Consider the following 15,621-nt stretch of genomic DNA (forward strand, 5'->3'; position numbering starts at 1 on the left):
TAGATTCCCCATTCAGGCTTTTTGGTTTTTACTTCTAAGTTGCTAACTGTTTGATATGTAGATTTGAGATATCAAACAAATAACCCTGGTGCTGGTAGGTGGTTTTTAATGGCTTTGTTTTTGTTTAAACTGATTAGCCCTGTCAGTGCAAATGGCTTGTTCTTGCATGGCTTCAGATTCTGACGACTGTCATTGTGCTTGTTGTCTGTCATTGTGCACAGTGACAATGGATCTACCATAGTGGGAAACATCAATTTAAAACCTAAGGAGAGTGCATCCTTTCAGATTTACAGAATAACAGAATAGTTTGGATTGGAAGGGACCTTAAAGATCATCCAGTCTCCATTTCTGGTCTGTAACCTCAGCCAATTTGTGGGATGATCCAGATTTTGTTTCACAAGTTGTTGATACTGTAGAAAGGTCAGATGCTGGATCCAGACTCCTCCAACCATGGATTTATTTCCTTGACTCGTTGCAGCAATGACAGTAGAACATTTTAGCTGAACCACTCCATCAGAACGAACGGCTGTTTGACCTGGGTGTCCGCAGCAATTAACTGAAATGCCTCCCCTTGCTGTTTTGAAAGGGGAATGCTGTACTGCATTCCACTCCCGAGAGAGAACTGAACCTTTGCATATTCACCCTTGGTGACATCAAAGATGCTAAAGGCATTGACTTGCTTCACATCCAGGGTGAGTGAAAAAGGCACTCACCCTGCTGCGGGAAGCCTGTCAGTTCAACACTTCCTCTGAATTAAGGCTGTTACATGTGCTGCCACACTTTGAAAAGAAAAGGATCTGGCTAAAATATAAGACAAATTCCACAATTTATGTGTTCAGAAGATACTGACAATTCTTCTCTGAAATAATTTTTTGTTAGTATCTGATTTACTTACTTTTGTAGTAAATTTGACCCCTCCCCCCCCATATATGTTTGCTTTTTGCTGGGTAGTTTATTTCTTTACAAAAGAAAATCTCAAAATAATAATTATTATTTTAGTTACAAAGTAAAAGAGTGTGAGTTATGCATGTTTTCCTCTCTCCTTTCAGGCGCTACAGGAATTTGTGGCCTCTCCTCTCAACTTTCCTGGACACGCAATAAAACAAAATTTAATATAATCCCATGTAAATTAAATAAGTAATCCCAACACCTTGTTTCCATACTCCCACAATTCTAGCAGCCATACAGGTATAGTCTGGCTCTACCTGTCCGCCATGGCAGGCATATTACTGCTTTCAAATTTTCTTTTATGTGGAACGTCCAAAATGTCTTTTTCTTTGGTGTTTTTTTTATGTTTTATTTGTTTGCTTTTTGTCTCACTCAACCACTGGTCCTTTTGTTAGCTGATAAAAGTTCTACTGCCTCTCTTTTATCCCATAAATTGCTCTGGCTTGTGTGACTTGAGACATCCTTCCCATAAACCAGATTTGAAAATGTAGTAGTAGTTTAACTGTGCAGGTTCATGTTACAGTTTAACCCCAGCTGGCAACCGAGTACCATGCAGCCCCTTGCTCACTCCCCCTGCCCTGGTAGGATGTGGGGGAGAATTGGAGAAAGGTAAAACCCACGGGTTGAGGTAAGAAAAGTTTAAGAATTGAAATAAAATAAAATACAATAATAATGAAAAAGGAGGAAATGGAAAGAGAGGAATAAAACCCAAGAGAAAGAAGTGATGGACAATACAATTGCTCACCATCCCCCAGTGCCCAGCCCATCCCTGAGCAGCAATTGGTATGAAGTTCTAAGGTATGGAATATCCTTTTGACCAGTTTGGGTCAGCTGTCCAGCTGTGGTCCCTCCCAGCTTCTTGTGCACCTGCTCAGTGGCAGAGGATGAGAGCCTGAAAAGCCCTTGACTTAGGGTAAACACTGCTTAGCAACGACTAAACATCAATGTATTATCAACACTACTCTCATACTGCATCCAAAACACAGCATTGTACCAACTAATAGAAAGAAAATTAACTCTATCCCAGCTGAAACCAGGACAGTTCACAATGCATGCAATAAAGTCTGTATGAAAAACTTCATTGAGCAATTATGCCTATAGGAATGCTGGAAATAGGAGTCAGCAGTAGAAACAGCCAATTTCCTTACTGTGACTTTAAAAGAATCCTGATTACTTCTGCGTTTCTCTTCTCGAAATTAGTCATTATTCCTGTAAGAGTGAGAAATAAACAGTGGTTATATTTTCTGACTTTGGACACGCTTCTAAATCAATCAGTGGAGGTAGATGGGTGAAGGATGAAAATATCCACAATTACCCCAGCTTTATTTTAGCAGAGGTGTGTGGTGAGGATCCCTTGGCTGGACATTGCCTGCCACCCCAGGCTCCCCAGGGGAGGTGACTGCAGCAGCAGGCGAGTGTCCCTGTGGTTCTGGTGTGGCAACAACTGCTTTCAGGTAGGCATAAACTGGTGACAAACAAATCAAAAAAAAAGAGCAGCGTAGGCCTGGGAGAACCACAGTTATGTAAAGGTGAACAATGAAACATTATTTCTCAAGTGGGTATTTTGAAGGGCTGTTACCGCAACACTTTTTATATAAATGAAAAGTACATTTGAATCGGAAGCAATTTGGTGTAGCAAACTGCTAGTGACTCATCCCAGACCTGAGGGGAAACAGAGCTGCTGTGACACAGAGATTTTTGAGTGCTTGCATGGGATGTGCTTCAGACGATCCAAGAGTGAGAGATATTAGTACCATCCTCCAACACCACTCCTGTTAGCATCCACTAGCAAGGTGCATATTCCAGTTAGGAGATCCTCATCACCTCTGCAATTGCAACCAAACAGAGGTTGATTGTTGGTAGCTTCTTGAATGTTACACAGGTTCCACACATATCCCATATTTTAGTACTAATGCAGTAATAATGTATTTATCAAGAGCTTCAGTTGAGGAGATGAACATCATGAGTTCTCATGGCTTTACAGAATCTTTTATCTTCTTTCTAGAACAAATTTTTTTCTTTAATTCAAAGATTTATAAAAACATTTAGTGAACCAGGTTGACACAAAGATTGTCATGTAATTAGAAAACTCTGACATTTTGCTTTTTTGTGTTCTTGTGCAAGCTGAAAATTGTACTGTCATCTTCAAAAACTACTTTAAATTGTACAGCATTGCTGGAGAAAACTGTAGTTGGAATAAGACTTACCCCTGATAGATCCAAGAGTAGCTTGGATTGTGTGCAGGAGCATTTTCTTATGAAACATTTGAGTAATTTGAACAATGATTTCAAGAAAATACCGCGTCTTTTAAATAATCTAGTTCTTACTGTCCCTTTTAAAGTGGCTGTATGTACATCAAAGCTAAATGTCAACAGATACAATTTTGTGATAATTTCTCCTCCCTAGTAGTCATGTTCCATGCTGTAACCTGCAACAGCTTTCCTTGTTCCATGTGGTCCCTACCCTCCAACACCACAATACCTAATATCAAAAAATTGTTGACCTGAAATACTAAATCTGCTATGTTCCTTTTTAAAGCTGCATAATGGAACAGAGGTCTTGAATTAGTATTGAGATTAGAGGGATTTATTTAATTGTTGCTTATGCTCCATACTTAGATGTACAATATTCCATTAACTGGCTTCTGCTAGATTGCCATATTATAAAAAGAAAGGTAAGTTAAAGAAAAAAAATTAGTTTAGTGGAGTCCAGAAGTGGATCATCTGTACCTGCTTCTTGTTGTATTGGTTTTACCTGGTATAAGAGGACTAGATGCATCTTTACATGAAGTACTGCTCATGTATCTTTATGGCTGCTGGTGTGGGGTCCCTCCAGGGCAGGGGCTGGGCATACCCCACATATCTTTATATAAATCTTTGCTGAAACTGACTTAGTAGTTCAGACCCACATGTACCCTTCAAACACTGACCCAGGACTGAAAATGAGAAAATGAAAATGTTCTTGGAGAACAAAAATTGGATTCCATAGCTAGTAAATGAGTATACATCTTCTCTGTGGGTCAGGAATAGGGTTGGGAATCTGGCAAACCTGGGAAATGACTAGATAAATAAGTAAGCAAAGTAAGGCCAGCAAATAATAAAAGCTTGAAACATTTTTCTTAAATCTGTGTCTTGCATTAGTAGGTTGGTTTTTTTTTTCATTGTTGCTACCTTTTTTCTACTCTGAGTTGGTGCATAACAGTGCTTTAGTGGAATGCGTGTGTCTTCTGCCATAAACAGTTTGTTGGAAGTATTAATAGAATAGCAAAAACAAATCTGGTCCATTCTGTAGATCCTAGGCTGCCTTTAAAATGCTTTTAATTTGGAAAAAGCCTATGAGCCTTTTGTGAGGGGACATACACACCCCAAACCAAAGCCCTTGTTCAGTTTCTTTTGAATACAATACCAGTAAATAGCTTGAAAATGCAAACGGGGTCCTTATGCTCTTGCCATCTCTACAATTTGAGGAAGAACTCTTGACTTTCTGGGTAGACCCCACCTACATAACATTGTGTGCCAGAGAACTTGTTTACCAAAGCATGTTTGTTCACCCCAGACTGTATTTGCAATTCTAGTAGAACGTGCTGTAGCTGGGTTTCAGGAGGCTGAAATAAGAAACATCCATACGGAATTACCACTTAAAGAGATTTTTTTCTTTTATACTTAGCTTTGGTATACCTTCCTGCACAAATTGCTCAGATCTCCTGGAAACTCAGAGACTTGACCTATTTTATAGAACTGTATTTATAAATGGAATTCCAGAGTCTTTGTTGAGAGTGAAATGCATGTCATACAGTGCTGTCAGTTGGGGGGTTTTCTTAGCAATTTATACTTTATGGGCTGTATTTGATAACCAGCCTCATGGTGTTTACCAGTGCAGTAATTTATTACTGTGTTTTATGCATGTCTGCTGAAACTAGTCCCAGAACATTTCAGCATGTACCAATAAGATGTATATGTGATATGTCAAGCACATGTGTTGCTATATGCCTATAAAGCAGCTGGTTATCTTTGTCCTTTTGTTATAGATATATTTCCTTTTTTTATATATGTATTCACCCTTGTAGGACTTGGTGGTAAGCCAGGTCCAAGCTGCTTCTTTTTCCTCGTATTCTTGAAACCCACATAAATCTTTTGTGATTCCATGTGAGTGTGTGGAGGTGCCTTGAGGCAGTATCCACACTCTGGGTCTCTGAGATAACTGATAACTAAGGTAAACTAGGCTATCAGGAGTTCAGCATTCATACTGTTCTTCTTCTGGTAGCTGAACTAGTTCGTGGAGGTTTCACTTGGGCACCTGCTCCATACTGCACACTTGCAGTAAGTGAGGACAGCTGCAGGGCAAAAAAAGGTAAGGGCCATGTGCCCTCTGATAGTGGTTCTTCTCCTAAGGACACAGCTATGTTGGGTGATGTCTCCTGGTGCAACCTTGCCAGCTAATTGGAGTGGTAAGTGAACAAGATGTAAACAGCAGGATTTGGGTCAGACAGTTCATGTACACTGAATTCACCATTCACTTTAAATGCCTTGCATGCTAAGTAATTTTTAGAAACTAATCATTGAAAAAGGTGAAACTAACCTGAAAAAAAGTACTCCATATATGGTAACAGTAATAAATTTTGGTGTGTGCATGAGGGAAGTAAAGAACTTGAGGAGGATGAAGTCAGGAAAATAGAGATGCATGTATTGAAATTGCAGATATGGTATTTCACTGCCTGATACTGCTTTTTTACTTGGAAATTTCATTGTGCATTTATGCTATTGGCAGAATGCTTGCTTGTGTACTAGTGTTCCTTTTTAGTAAATACTTCAGTTGATTTAAACCAGTTTTCTTCTGAGCTTCTGTGAGGAATTTCTTTGATGTGGTGCTGCTGTCATTTTTCTGGTTCATGTTATACACGCTCTGTGATGTTCATGAAATGATGCAGTTTATTATGATTTTTCTACAGTTTTCCATCATTTTGATTTGTGGTGTTTGCTATGCTTAGGGGAGAGTCCATGTAGTGTTGCAGATCGCAATTTTGATATTAACCTCTGTGCTCCAGGACATTCTTCTTGTAATACATGGATCATCATCTTTGTGTCTGGAGTGCTGGAAAACTGGCAGTTCACTATGTCACTATGAATGAAGCCTGCTTTTACTTGCCAAGTTCTTAGGCTTTGTCAAGAGATAATACTAAATCTTTCAGCAGTGTTTAGGTGGCTTGTGGTAGTTTGTGGTGGGTTGGTTAGTTTGCTTGGGAGAAGGGGTTGAAATATATGTTTGCAATGAATCAGTCTTTTAAGTATTCCTTTCATTCCTTCAGATTGAAAGACTGTCATCTGAAGACATTCTGTAGCTGATCTAGAGTACAAAAAGAAATTAGGGAAAAAACCATTTCCTCTGAGCAGCTCATGTAAAATTGAACCATTACTCAGATTCCTCTAATAAGCACAGGCATGCAACTATGAAAATGAGTTAAATGAAATCTGTTAATATGCATGCATTCATTAAGTGTTACAAAACCAGCTTTGGTAAAAAACAGTTACCTGGTGATACTGTTGCTTGCACCTGCATTGTGAGCTTTAAATCTTGCCCAGCTGGCAATTCTTCCACAGTTCTAACTCTCGGGCTTTCAGCTTGTTCACTTTCCCACTGAGTGTCTTCTCTTACTTGATTTTGTCCATGGAAGCCTGTGTTTTCTGGTAATCTCATGAGTCCAGGGAGTCCAACAGGACACTGTTTTCTCCAGTATACAGCTCTCGGGTGTCACACTTTGCAGCGCTGAATGCCTGGTCCCAACTGGCCCATGCCTCTTCTAAGTCCTGTTCCTAAGCAGACAGTGGGGTGTTAACATAGCCTAATTAGCCACCAAACAAGGGGCTGGAAAGCAGTGTGAGAGTAACTCACAGAACAGGGCCGGTGCATATCTGTCTTCATAGATTGTTATGGGGTCTTTGTGGCAGCCAGAATCCCTGGTGTTAGACAGTATTTGCCCAGAGTTTCTGTGCCTGTGTCATTGTGAGGCCCATCCATTGCTGCCTGAGGCCTTTCAAAAGGGTGATGTCCTCAGACTGCTCAGTGCTGTGTAGGTGGGTAAAACCTGCGGGGAGTTGGGTCCTTTGATTAGAACAGCTGGCACACGTGAAGTTAACTACAGTGGCCATGTGTTGTTTCCTGAATGAAGTCTAAGTTCAGGGCCTGATGGGCTAAAGGCTAACACTAATTATTTAAAAGATTACTTCATATCTATTACCACATCATGTTCGGAAGGTTCTAAATGGACACATTTGGTTTAACTGGAATTAACAGTTGACAAGATACTGACACAGAAGAAGTTTTAATTCTAAACACCATCTCATCTCAGTGTCCAAACCTGCTGACTATTGACACTGTTCTAGGGCAAGGAGGTTGTGTTTTCCTTAGTGTGAAAAGTAGGATAGAAAGCTTGGTGTTAGAGGTAGGCTGAGATACTCCTTTGAAAATGCAGGAACTGAAGTGGAAAGCTGTGGTGTTGGTGTTTGAAGCTGATAGTGAGGTAATGATTTTGTTACTCAATGACCTGCTGTGTTTTAGAAGTAACATTTTTGGACTAGCTTGTCAAGTGGTTTGGGCTGTGCTTTTGTGTGAATTTGAATGTATACAAAAGTTTCACAGTATATTCCTATGGAACAGTGTTCAGTAGCAAAGCTGCTGGCTGCATTTAAACAAGTCATCTGTATTCCTGTGTGTCTTTGTCTTATAATGATTTTTTTATGCTCTATTTTTGTCTGTATAGTTCTCTTGATGTTATAAAATGAGACTTTGGTCTGGGACAAGGTATTCATGGTAATTTAAGGACATTTTCAGTAAAAACAGAACTGAATAGTTCATATTGTTGCTACCTGCTCATCCTGGGCTTGGAGAAACATGTTAAAGGTACTCTGCATTTCTGTGACCTCTTGTATTTGGAAGATTGAGATGGGTCCTTAATTTCTCTTCCCTTTTCTTGTATTTTCCACCCCCACCACCCAATCACTGATATTCCTTGAGCAAAGGCTTAAAATAGTTGGGATGACAGCACACTACATAGATTTGTAACATTCCTTAGAAGCAAAATACTGCAAAGCAGTGGAAACGAGATTCTCTGTGTGTATTACTGCCCAGAAAACATAAATGGGGAATGCAAGGGAGTTCCTGGGGACAAAAATCTCAAAATGAATGCTGACCTTTAACTTCTAAAAGGCGAGTTGAGTTCCGTGCATTTCTCTGTGTGCTATGCAGTTAACCACTGGGTATCCACCTTGACATTAGAATATTAGCCTTTAAAAGCTTATCAAGCAAATCTGTAAATTACAGTTTATTTAAATTTTAGGACCTTAACAGTGTTTTGCATAGTATGATGCACTAGACAGATGAACGTGCTGTGGAATTCATTCAGACAAATTACAATTTAAGGATATGTACAGTGTTGCTGATCTCTAATTACCTACTCCAGAATAGGGAGAGGAACTGCATAAAATTAACTGCTCAACAGCCCAGTCTTCAGAGAGATTTTAAGTCCAAGGAAGGGCAAATAGCTGCTCTTTAGTCAAAGGTTTAGGGTTTAGATTGTGTGGACAGGGAGACAGAGTTAAATTATCTCTAAGCCAGGGTCATCTTCTCACCTTTCCTGGGTTGAGGCTGTACTGTAAATCAGTCAATAGCTCCACTGAACTGATCTGCTGACAAGTTAATAATTAATCAAAAACTATCAACCAGACAGAAGCAAAACACTGCTAAACAACTGCAGAGTAAAATAGCTCTTGAATACAGATTACCTGACTAAATTATTTGCCAGTGGGTTATTCTAACTGACTGAAGTTCAGAAGCATTCTGGTCTGGGGCTCACCATGAGAAGTCCTAACAAAGCCTCTTTAAAACTTCTCCATGAATGCAGAGGCAAATACCTTGCCAGATCTGAATGAGCAAGAGAAGGCTGTTGCAACAATGCCGAGTCTCAATATCTAGCAGTACCTATCCAAAACCACAAAACTCCAAAATCAGGAAAGGGCAGGTTAGGATGGGAAAATTCCTCATTTCTTCCTGTGTGGACTCTATTGAAATGGAAGCTTGTGATCCAGTTGACTTGTAGCTTGTGTGTACACAGTTACAACACACTAATCCAAACACTGACGTATTTTAAAAACTGCCAGACTGCTTCTCTGATTTGTTTTTGGAGAGTGCTTGGATGACTGTCAGTGCCTGACACATGAGCATAGTATTATGCAGGAATACTTCTGCAGCAGGGCTGTTTAGAAACAGTATCTCCTGAATTGCTCCTTGCCGGATACTTGCCATTACCTGTGACTGTTGAAATGAGCACCATCATGTCCTGTCAGGCCCAAAGACAAATCTTGTGAAGACAGGCCTGTGGAGCATGGGGCTTCTCTATAATCAATAGAACAGTTCCTGATGGCAACTCGTGGGGTTTTGGGGACTCCCTGGTGTTCTTGGTGATACAACGGAGTGGGCTGCAGTATTTGCACACTTGCTCATTCTTTACATGGCCGTTGAAATCCCAAGAAACATTTCAGGTATTTATAGGGAGGAAGCTAAAATGGCATAGGCTTTTAACTCATCCTGAGTGTTACCATTTGCATTAGGTATTCCCTGCCTTTTAAGCCTTCTCTGAATGTTTGAAAGCATAGCAGATCCTCAGTAAACATGAGGCTTTAACTTAATGGGTGTTGGTCTTTTCTGTTAAACAGAATCCACGCTAATTCCTGTTTGTCCTGCACTTTTAGATCTTGTTAACAAAATAAAGTGAGGAGTGATACTGTCATTAAAGGAGGGTGGGGGTTTTTTGTCTAGAACTTATATTTTTATAACTGTTTTATGGCCTCAATTTGCTCAGGAAAAACTTACCAAGTTACACGTAATTTTAAGAGGTCCAGTTGAATTTTAACGGAGGTGTTGAAACTTATCCCTGAAATAGTTCCCTGTATAGTGCTACATGTTATACAAACCTATCTAATTTCCCGTGTTACTTCTCCTGCCCTTACAGAAAAAGAGCTGTCATTACAGCAGCTGGTTGGTTTAATGACGGCCTTGCCGGTGGATTGTGGGCACCCCTGGACACACTGAAGAGTTAAACTGAAACCCCTCGTGTGCGTAGGGGTGTTTTTAGGTTATTTTTACCAGAGCGCTGCTGTTTTTCCAGCGTTTCTGTGGGGAGCCGCCCAGCAGAAGCAGGAGCATCCCCCTAGGGGCTGGGGAGGGGAGAGGGGACTGAAACCTTGGGATTGGGGGAAGTGGAAACTTGCCCCTAAAAGAAAAAAAATTAAAGTTTTGTATTTTAGTGTGTTTATATATATATGGGACGGGAGGGGGAGAGGATCTCGCCTCCCGGCCCCGTCCCACAGCCCGGGGCGAGCCGGGGTCTGGGCTCCGCGGCGGGTTGCGCGGGCGGGCGGGCAGCCTGGCGCCGCGGGCGGGGAGGGGCGGGAGGCAGGGAAGGAGGGAGGGAAGAGAAGAAGGAGGGAGGGAGGAAGAGAGGGCGGCCGCAGCCTCCGCGCCCAGGCGGAGCCGCCTTTCCCTTTCCCTGGCCGCCGAGCCCCGAGCGCGTTATCCTGCGGGGGCGGGAGATGGCCGCGCGGGGTAGCGGTGGCGGGCGCTCGGCCGGGAACGGGAGGAACGCCTGAACTTCCTAGAAGTCGGGGAGCCGAGAAATAGTTGTTGGGGTAAAGGCGAGAGAAGCTTGGTTTGGTTCCCGAGATCCTCGCGGGGCGGTGAAGCCGGTGGCTGCGCCGGTGAGGAGGAGGAGGAGGAGGAGGTAGGTGCGGATCCGTGGTACCCGGGGACGGGAACCGGGGCGGCCTCTGCGCGGTCGTTCTCGTCCTTCCCCGAGTGGTTCGCAGCCAGGGCGTGCTGGTGTTTCGGGGGAGCAGCACTGAAGCGTCTTAGGCAACGCTGCCTTGTCGGGATTCAGGTACCCTTGAGGAATTTAATTTTGTGGAGGTTAATTAAAAGGCTGTTGTAAAGTGTTATGGCTAAAGCTGTTTTGACAGCTCGTCTTTTTTTTTTTTTTTTTTTTTTTTTTTAAATGTGTGTGTCTATGTGGGTTTTCCTCCTCTAGCAGCTCGTAAAGGTCTAACTGCTGCTTCTAAACGTGCAGTAGTTTTGTAGGATGGAATGTGCCTTTCTTATTCCCCTGTAAACTTACAATACGTTGTCACGCTGGTAGTGCATTTCATCACAGTACAGCAGTGTCACCTGAATGCCCTTATGGTTCTTCCTGTGCTGAAGATTTCTGTGAATATCACTTGCTGCAGTATCCTTGTAGCTAAGGTTTTTTTATAACTTCTTTCAGACATTTCAAGTGGTTTTATAGACACACACACAGAATGAGACTGTATTTTTAAGGGTTGGTGTTACTCTATTTTTGATTCTTCTAACGTTAGTGTTGTTTCAATCTCAGTGTCTAAATATAGTTCTCAATTTGGTTTTTTTTAATGGTCTTCACCTGCAGATCAATCTCTTCAATGACTGTAATATGAACTAATGGTAAAAACAGAAGCTGCATATGGAGGAGTGTTTTCCTGAAGGCTTTAAGATACTTTAGATTTCAGGAAAAATTGTTACTAGCTTTTGGAAAGCATTTTGGAAAGTTCACTGCTGTTAAGGTAGTCTCCGTGCATGGTATTTCTTATAACTTAAAGCTAGAAAGCTGACCAGTTTCTTAAAAGATACTTTGAGATCCTCATTTAGATCAGAAATCCAGCACAATTGACTTGCCCATGTCAGTGAGAAGTACTGGTTGCTTTAACAACCTTGGCAAAGCTGAAGAAGTAGGCACTAGTGGTTACATGATAATGTAACATAATAATAATAACAACATAATGTGTTAAAATTGCTTTCCAGCTTCAAATTCCCACCTGTGATGTAAATTACAGCCTCACCACATCTGATATTGTTGCACCAAATTCTGTTTTCTGTACATAAGCAACTAATCTCTGAATCTTTGTGAACTGAACCTTCTCATTCTCTGTGCAGCACAGAAATATGTGAGAGGTTAGTGTATGCTCTTACCTGTGGGAGTCTGTAAACTGTCCCTGAAGAATGACATAGAATACTCACTGTGGTTGCGCCGATGTAACATGATGAATCAACTGGTGGTGAACTGGACACGCAGTTTGTATATTGCTAAAGGGTCTTTCTCTTGCTTGCCTTTCATATTCAAGTGTTTAAGTTGTTTTCATTATGCAACAGATTTATGGTTCTAGGCAGCCATCGGTTCTGTAAGGCACAGACTTCAAAAGTGTGATTTCTAGATTGTGGCCTGCAGCTTAGATTTACATATTTCATTATGTTATTATCCAGTTATATTCTGTTATATGTATTTTACCTTTTTGCCAATTACAGTATATAAAATCCAGGAACTCTGTCCATGTTCAATATGTTAGCAGTAGCATCAGTCTTAAACAGATCAGAATTCTGTGTTTATGTAGTGAAACAGAGGGAGAGCAGTTGGTGACTTCTGTTGAAGGTCGTGTAAGAACATGTCCAGTATATCTAGAATTGAAATGTGGTGTTCTCTTGTTTAATTTTCATCCAGACGGTAAAATGAGGCTGGATTATTTGCTTGGTGTTTACTGAAGTCTGACTGCCCTCTTACGTAGAACTGACTATGTTGCAGATGGCTGTTGACAGCTGTCTGTAAGACCTCTTCAAAGGAGCTTACAGTGCTGTCACTATAACTCTTGAGCTCTGCTATCCTTAGGCATCTGCATTTAAAATTTAATTGGACCCGGTGTGTAGGCAGGCTGAGAAAGCACACCAAGAAATGTGCAGGTAGCAAGTGTAAGACAAACTGGATTTTTTAATATACTCTGTTGTTTGTGTAAGTTGTACCATCTGAGGCACATAGTGATCCTTGTGGATACTGTGGACATAGCCTAAAGTTGAAATTATTATGGAGCTGTGTTTAGGATTAAAAGACAGCTGCCTCTTACTGGCGGTGTTTGTTCTTAAGACCCATTTTATTACTCAGGGTTTGCTTACCACAGCAGAGAACCTGTGTTCTGTCATGTAATAAATATGAATGCAAATAGGTCTAGTCCAAGCCACGGATCTTGTTATATGCCAGTTAAGAGCAACTTACTGGAGCTTCTTTTGGGAGGTGGGGCAGAAGGGATGTTCTTGGATGCAGTACAATCGTGGGAATGCAATGCTTGCCTGACTTCTCCAAAGGAAATTTGATAGAGACAAAAAGAGGGTAGTTACTTATTTTATTCCTTTGGTTGAGTTTTCACTGTACCTGCTGTCCTTTTCTGTAAGTAGAAAGATTCAGCTGAATCGGACTTTGCCCATGTTGCTGCAGAGGAGTGGTGCTACTAGAGATTTTTAAAACTGCTAGATAGTGGGTGGATGTGTAAACAGGGAGCAGGCTTTTTCCTTTATAGCAGTGGCTGAATTCTCAACTCTCTCAAATTGTAGTTAGAAGGGAGTGTGGAGATAAGCCAAGGATTGACTAGAGTATTTTGGTTAGTGCTCTCTTTTTTAATTCAGGTGAAGTCTTGCTAGAGGTCTACCCTGGTGTCTAGTGTTACTGTATTAAAAATCGTATGTAATGTGGTATTTAAAAGGATCTCTTCTGTGAATGAAATCCGTTTTCTCCAGAACCTCATTATTGAACCACTTCTGGCCATCCCTGTCTCTTTAGAGATTAGCAGTCTGTGTTTTGCTTTTGGCTTTCTCTGAAGCATTTGACTTCATGTACAGTCCCTGGATCTCCTCATCCTGTGTTTCTGTTGCACTAGATTCTGAATATCTCGTCTCCCATTTCCTGTGTGTTGGTCGCCTGTCTGGTAACAAGAATGGGACATATTTCTCCATAGAGAGCTTGAGAAAAAGTTGACTTTCTGGGTTTTCTCCAAGATTGTGTAAGGTCCAGTCATATGTTGAGCCATTATCAGTGTATGTAGAGAAGACTGAGGAAGTGATGAAAAGTATGCCAAAGTTGATACTTTCTCTAAAGTTAAGGAAATAGGGTAGTGTTTATAGCGAATAATGGGACTGCCTCCTGTGCCTTGCTTTCTGTTTCTTTGTGTGCAGGTTCCTTCTGTAATTGGAATCACAGGTGAGATTTTCAGCAGCTGGTTTTACTGATGACTCAGTCCCAAAGTAAGTCCTTCAAAGCCGATGATTAGTGTATAGGGAAGTGCCTATACAGTGTTCCAATGTTGGGTTCCAATGGATATGGATCCTGGTGATTCCTCCAAGCATGCTTGCAGGAAGTCTTTTGGGGTCTTTGTTCTTCTCTCTGCTTCCCTTGTGTTACTTAAAGAGTGAGTGTGATTTGCACTGGCCTTAGAGGTATTTAAGGCAATTTGGCAGCAGTTGGAGAGGCAGCAGGTGAGTACGCAGCTACACGATCTAGCCTTGGACATTCTGGGCAGAGGTTGAAGCATAAGCACCCAGAAAAAGGATCTTTTGATTATGCAGTGGTATCATCTTTAGGCCACTACCATTTTAAAAAGAACAGAAAATGTTTCAGTGCAGAATAAAATAATCTGAAACTTCAGAAACCTTTTCTAATACAATTTGCTTATGTAGAGGAGAGTAAAAGGAGGATGCCACATACTGCTAAACTATGTCATATTTGCCTGTTGCATGCAGCTACTAGGAGGCTGCACAGAAGATTTTATAGTCAGGCATTCATTTGTGGGTGTAGTAGATTTGTGTATGCTCTCATGGTGTCAGGGTTCTGCTATTGCCAAGCTCTTGCTTCACCAGAGGCAAGGGTCAGCCTGAAAATTGATGTTGTTGTGGCTTCCTGCAGGAAACGGTGAAAATACTGCTGGCTTTTTGACAGCCCCCTTGGAGAGAATGGACAGTGTAGCTGTTGATAGGCTTGAAACTGTGCCAGGAGGACTGGTGACTTCTGTTCTACTCTACCTTTCTCTGTGCCTTCTCCTGTTCCAGGCCTACATACTGTAGCAGCTTAAGTTTCAGCTGTTTCTGGACAACACTGGTCTCAGCATTAACCTGTCTTGCACATTATCTGCATTATCTGTGTCTTTCACTGGTGCCCAAGTTTGATTTGAGGGGACTTACTTTGATACATGGTTTTCTGACATTCCCTTCCCTTTTGGTCTTTTATCAAAGTTGAGCTGAGGAGCTGCTTGTTGTTCGTTCCAGGAAACGCTGTAACCAGAGGTAGAGACTTCTCTGCTGACAGGGTCTGTTAAATTCACTCGTATCTGGCATCCTTCAAAATGCTGCAATTTCCACTTTTGAAGCTGTGGATAAAAATATGTCTCTACTGTTTTCTCTCCGTTATTACTTCATGTAGTTATCAGAGCATTAGTGGTTTTACCTGCTATTTAACCTACAGCTGTGTTCGTAACTACAGCATGGTAAAGATTAAGGCAAGTCTATCCCTATTTCAGACCTACAGTTCAGGTGTAAGAAGCTCTCAAGATCTGATGTGCTCGAGGCAAATAGAAACTGAAAGAACGCTCTGATCCGCTGGAGCTTAGTGGCAAAGTGAAAATGCAGTTCTTCCAAGTTTGTCAGTTCAGCTTAGTGTTGATTACCCAGGCACGGCTCAGAGGAGATGCCTCAGGGTAAGAAAATAATCACAGCCGGTGATCTTCCAGGCAGCTTAAAGAAAGAAATGTGAACATTACAGTTTTGGTTTCTCAGATGATTTATTCTGCTTCTCCCCAGTAA

General features: G+C 41.4%; 1 protein-coding gene across 3 annotated transcripts in view; it reads left to right on the forward strand.

Moving 5' to 3' along the window:
- The window catches only part of SGK3 (serum/glucocorticoid regulated kinase family member 3), a 56,167-nt gene that overhangs the window by 11,425 nt on the left and 29,121 nt on the right, over positions 1 to 15,621 (forward strand). Inside the window, exon 1 of one of the 3 annotated variants that reach the window (XM_069004895.1) lies at positions 10,462 to 10,720. The exons of the other annotated variants lie outside the window; for them this stretch is intronic. The gene's annotated coding sequence lies outside the window, so the exon portion shown is untranslated. Of the gene's footprint in view, positions 1 to 10,461; positions 10,721 to 15,621 lie in introns of those variants that run through there. 3 annotated transcript variants of the gene reach the window in all.

This window comes from Aphelocoma coerulescens, chromosome 2, assembly GCF_041296385.1.
Source record: "Aphelocoma coerulescens isolate FSJ_1873_10779 chromosome 2, UR_Acoe_1.0, whole genome shotgun sequence".
NCBI classification, from domain to species: Eukaryota; Metazoa; Chordata; class Aves; order Passeriformes; family Corvidae; genus Aphelocoma; species Aphelocoma coerulescens.